Raw genomic sequence first — 6,111 nt, forward strand, 5'->3', positions numbered from 1 at the left:
TCTAGATGCTAGGACCAAGAGACCAAGATTTTAGGGTCCTAAGTCTTCTCTTTTTCTTAGCATTTTGTCCAGGCTGTGGCAAAAGCAAGAGCCTTGACCTTCCCACTCGCCACCTCCCTAGTACTTCCTATTTGCCTGGAGTACTACTGACTGTACCATACATTTGTATGTTTCATACAGACTGCCATGTGTATTGTGATGGGGAGAGTCAGGGTGCCATAGTGGAAAGAGTCTCACTTAAGCAAGAAGATCTGCCTTTGAATCCCAAGGCTGCCACTGTATGAGCTCTGAGACTGTTCTTTTATAAAACAGGAGACCTCGCTGGATTAAGAGGATTAAGTGAGGCAGTCTATGTAAAGTGTACTACACAGCAAGAACAAGAATGGGCCAGTCTGATACATGCAAACACATCAATACTGTGTGAATTGTTTTTAAAGGTGTTATATATGCATATGTTAATTTTCCAAAAGGCCAGCGGTGGAGGGGGGAATGTTGTTTTTCTGTGGATCCTGCTAGAGGAGAGTACTCTTGATACCATAACAGTGAAACTGTAAGCATTTATAACCATTGTATCCCCTCCGTGCTGCTGCCATTCTTCCAAATAGCAATGAACTTGGGCTTGGGGAGAGTTCTTTTCCCCACTAAGTGACAGGCTCAAAGGCAAGGCATGAAAAGGGATTAGTGGATACATGTATTCAAATAAAGGGGAGTTCCCCAGAAGCACGTCAGGCTGAGAAGGCATCCTTCGACTGTCCATCAGTAGAAAAGCTATTTGACTGACAGATATGATTTTTTGGAACGAGCGATAATGGAGAACTATGGGTGACAGATGTCAGATGCTGGCAGAGCGGCTGCCAAAACAAATCTCCCTCCACCTTCAGACATCAAGCTGATGGAGGACTGGGCACAGTTGGACTGGCAGCCCCTTCTCACTCGGATCATCGGTCACATTATTATTTCTCAGTCACTGGACAAAGCAGATGGTTTACCATGTATTTGTGATTTTGTGTTGGCCTAGAAATTCTGTGTTTCCATCAGGGTACAGCATGTAATCAATTATGACAGTGGGTGGTGCAAGAAAATCCCTGCCAGTAAAAGTCGAAGACTTTCTCTTTTATTAAATTTGCATAAACCACTATAATTTCCAACTTGAAAGCAATAGTGGGACAAAGCAAAGTAGTGTTGTTAGAAATAACTTGGGTAATTGCAAAACCACAATTCTCAGTTGGTCCTGGAGTCTCTCGGTTTGTACTGATATCTGATGTCAGTTTTGTCTGTCCAGTTTTAGTCTTAAAATTTTCTTGTCTCTATTCTAGTCTTAAAGAACTTGATCTTAGAATCATAAAGTGACATAATCAGAGCCAAAGTCTGTAAAAATAAACAGAATAAATCAAGAACACACATAACCATCAACTCAGATTTCTTTTTGAATATTCAGCTCTACTCTATTAAATGGTAATAATACTAAGTTGGCTTGCCTTAGCATGTGAGTGGCTACATACAAAGAACAATATATACATTCTCTCTCATCCGCCCTCTGAATAATTTTCTTTGTGAAAGACCTCTCACATATATTTATGGAAAAAATCCTTTAGTAATAAAAGAGCACAAGAGTTTTTAACATTATAAATATTGCCTAGAGAAATCTTTGACACAAATAACATGTTTCTTCTTGTCTTTTTTTAAGTGCCTGAATTTTTTCTTATAAAATCAGTCTCACAGTGAATAGTTTTCTATCTTACCCTTCCCGCCACCGCCCCCACCTCCCATTTATTCACCTATCAGGGGAATGTTACCATATTATTAGATATTCTTTAGGAACATGATTTCCAATGATGGCAAATATTGATTGAGTTTGTAAATTGTGTCTGGCACTGTTCTAGGCACTGAAGACATGAAAAAGAACATGATAGTCCCTAGCCTCAAGGAATTTATATTCTAGCAGAGACAGGTGATAAACCTGTAAAAACAGTGAATAAGTGATATAGTTCCAGATAAAATAGGATGATAGATGGTGACTGGCAGGCTACTTTGCTTGAGGGAAGCCCTCTTGATGAGGTGACTTGAGTTAGGATTGGGAAGCTGAGAAGGAGAAAAGCACTCAATGTCTTGGGAAAGAACTTTGTAAGCAGAAGTAACAAAAAATGCAAGGACCCTGAGACATGAGTGAGCATGTCAGGGTCTAGGAGCAGAGAGAAGCATTATAGCTGGAGCTTGGTGGGGAGGGGGAGTGAATAGGGAAATGAGTTTAGAGATCTAGAGGGGATCCAAGTCACCTTGGCCTTGTGGGAGGTTGGATAAGGAGGTGGGACTTTATTCTAGTGGCGATAAGACTCCATTAGAGAATTTTCCAGCAAGGGGCTGGCACGATGTGATTATAAAGACATCACTTTGGCAGCTGAGTAGGAGATGGTGTATGGTATACAAGAGCACAGGCAGCAGAGCTTGTGTTAACAAGCTCTCACAATCATCCAGGCAAGAGACAACGAAGCTCAGGACAGGATGTAGTAAGGTCACAAGGAAGAGGGAAGAGTGATGGACTCAACACATAACTTGGTGATAAACCACATAGAAATTTTTTTTAAGTTTTAGATTTATGTATTGACTTATTTAGATTTGAACAACACAATAAATAAACTTAATTAGACATGCAAAGAGCTCTGCATCCAACGACGAGTGAACCCATATTCTTCATGAGCACACATGAGACATTTACACAAAACGACCACGGACTAGATGACAAAAATGAATCTCTAAAGTTTCAAAGATGTGCATCTTCAAAGATCTTTGAAGTACTGTAGATATAAGTCTATTACTTTTAGTGTTAATCTCAGAATAAGAAAAGAAAAACCCTTTAGTTAAAAAACTTATAAACAAGAAGAATAGAAATTTCATGACTCCTATTAACCAACAGGCCAGCATTTGGTACCAATATAATTAATTTCACCCTTAATGCTATTGTTGAAAGTATTTAAGTGCCTGGGAAACCCATGCTGTCTTTCCTCCCTGATCTTACATTCTGAGTAGATCAAGCCCTTTCACACTTGGCGCATCTTCAGTGAAGACTATAATTAAATCTTTATTTGAAAACATGACTAAAAGTCCAGCACTCCCTGCATTACAGAGGCTACAGGAATTTGTGGTGAATTTGATAGGGAGTGTTAGGTTAAGGTATAGAATCAAGGATTACATGGGCAACTGGGTACTGCCATGAGATGAGAAAAACTTGAGGAGTGAGCGGTCTTAGGAGGTAAACATTAAAGATTCTGTGTGGGAAAAGTTAGCCCCAGAGGCCTGTTGGAGCTCCAAGTGAAGATGCTGGGTGGGTAACTGGACAAATGTAGGTGGAGATTGGGGGAACTTGCAGGCTAGAGAAATAAATAACATCTATACACTGGATAGGATCACCTAGGAGACTGCATAGTTAAGGAGAAAAAGAGAGCTAAGGGCAGAATTCTGGGATATGCCAACATGCACAGTATTTATGGCATTGTCCACTTGCAGGCCTTTATGTGTTCCCCACATTTCCTGTCACATTTGCAGTTAAATAGGGCCATGTCAATAGCTCTGGACAATGCATGGAGGAAGCATCTAAGAACTGGTTCAAGACCTTCAGTTGTTCTCCTCTCCTGCCCCAGGAATCATGAATCTATGTGTTGCAACTGATGTCTGTCAGCCATAATCCCTGAGTAACTACGTGGAACAAAGCCCCTTTCTGATCCATGTTAGACATGTTACATGACAGAGAAACTATTATGTGTTAAGCCATGGCAAACTTCAGGGTTAATTTGTTACCTCAGCATACCTTGGCCGATCCTAATTCAGAATTCCGTCATATGCCATACCATAACAAGGCACTATTTTTCATTTAAAAAGGGGGGGGCGATATGTGATTTGATAGGTTGCCAACAAAAGTATATCAGTGGTTATTTAAAACTTCTAGCAAAACAAAGTTTAAACAAATTCCTTGTTCATTTTAGAAGCTGAAGAGCAATTCCAGAACTGTTGAGTGAATAATGCAAGATTATGTCCATTCTTTCCAAGATCCTCATCTCTCACCTGTTTTCTTTTTCTGATTCTTAAAGTTTATGAAATATTCTTTTTATGCACATTTCTTGGAAAATTCTTTATGTTAATATTGGTGCTTTATAATTTTCTAAATTTCTCCTAGATTAATACTCTCCCATTCATCAGCTAATTTTTAGATGTATGATTCATTTGACAAATTGATCATAACAAATATACCTCATTCATTCATTTAATAAATTTTAATTTAGTCTCTATTGTCTTTTAAACATTTTGATAGGAGCCAGGGAGAGAATGAAACACGGTCAGTACTTACTTTATGTCATGATCTCACAGTTTGTGGGTTTGAGCTCTGTGTTCGGCTCTGTGCTGATAGCTCAGAGCCTGGAGCCTGCTTCAGATTCTGTCTCTCTCTCTTTCTCTGCCCCTTCCCTGCTCGTGCTCTCTCTGTCTCTCAAAAATAAATGTTAAAAAAAAAAAAAAGAAATGTACTCAGACTACCTTAAAGAGAAAGATTTTATTGTAAAAATAGAACCTTCAAAGTATCTGGTATTATGGCAGCCTGCGGGACTAGGGGCCAGGTAGTCTCTGTGTTACACACTTATGTCTACTTCTGTCTTTTTTTTTTTTTTTCTCTTTCTGATTTCTTCCATTACCTTTGCCTGTTCTTACTCCCTACTCTGTAAATCTGTTCTCAAGCTTGTATTATTTGTGGTTTGTTTCTTCATAGCTTCAATCTGCATGCTCCCTTATCGTTCAATCTTATGGTTTCTCTACCTAATTAATTTCCTTTTTCTAGTTCAAACTTCCAGGAGAATCTGTTGGACTGCTTCATTCATTCAGGCATTCAGAACATTTATATGAAATACCTACTATGTGTAGGCAATGTATCCCTATGGTAATTTGGGCCCCCTTTTAGAACTCTGAATTATCCTTCCTCTCTCATTCCAAAACTGTTCCCTGGGATCTTGCTAGGGATGCTGAATTTGGCCTCCATTCCCAATCTACTAAATCAGAATCTTATTTTAAGATGATCCCCAGGTTATTTGTATGCCCATTCAAGTTCGAGAAGCACTGTTTTAAAGTTCTAGTTCTCAAAGCTGGCTGTACAGTGGAAACGTTTGGGGATTAAAAAAAAAATTACCGATGCCTGGATCCTTCCTGCAGAAATTCAGATTTAATTTTCTGGGGCGCGGCACTCAAAAGGTGCTAGATGATTCCAATGTGTAGGCAGGTTTGAAAATCTCCGAATCAGTCCTGTGTCACCACTGACCAACTGTAAGCCTAGAATAATTGCTTAGTTTCTCTCTAGGCCAGATTCCTTGTATCTTAAGTGAAGATACCCTGTTTACCTCAGAGTTGTTCTGAGAGACAAATGTGATCACACATGTAAAACATTTGAAATGTGTGCCTATAAATCCCATGCATCACTTAAGTTCTTTAAACCCAACTTTTCATATATAATTGGGGAGAAATGCATTATCATATATGAGAAGTTAAGTAAAAATGCATGGAAAACAATGTAAAAGTTAACATCATTAAACTTTGTCATTGTAAAGCTAACACGAGTAAGCTTTACTTGTTAACCCATTTTACTTATCATATAACCGAGAGAGAGGTTAAGTAGCTCTCTCAAGACCCTGAAAGCTGTAAAAGAAACATTATTCACCAGATGCTCTTCAAAAATGACAGGGGAACCTTAAGACCATTGCAACTGGGATCAAGACTATTGCAATGTGTCAGAGAGACTGAATTCAACTCCAAGTACAACAGGCACCAATAGGGTTTATTGCCAGGGGTCAGGGCGAGGGAGGGAATGGAAACTTATTAACAGGAAGTTGGTTAGATATCAAGGTTGAGGGGGAAGAGGAGCTCCATTAAATATCAAGGGTGGAGGAAGAGGAGCTTGATTAGATACTAAAGGTAAGGGGATTCTTGATAAACTGGCTTCGCAGAAGTCTTTGGTAAAACCGGGCTCAGCAGGCCAAGAATGAGGCCCAGTCTGGAAGAGCACTCAGAAAAAAAATCTGACTTCAGTTTGCTGCAGGACTGTGCCCGTCGAGGCGGGGAGAGGAACTAGGTGGA

Source organism: Prionailurus bengalensis, chromosome B4, assembly GCF_016509475.1.
Source record: "Prionailurus bengalensis isolate Pbe53 chromosome B4, Fcat_Pben_1.1_paternal_pri, whole genome shotgun sequence".
NCBI lineage: Eukaryota > Metazoa > Chordata > Mammalia > Carnivora > Felidae > Prionailurus > Prionailurus bengalensis.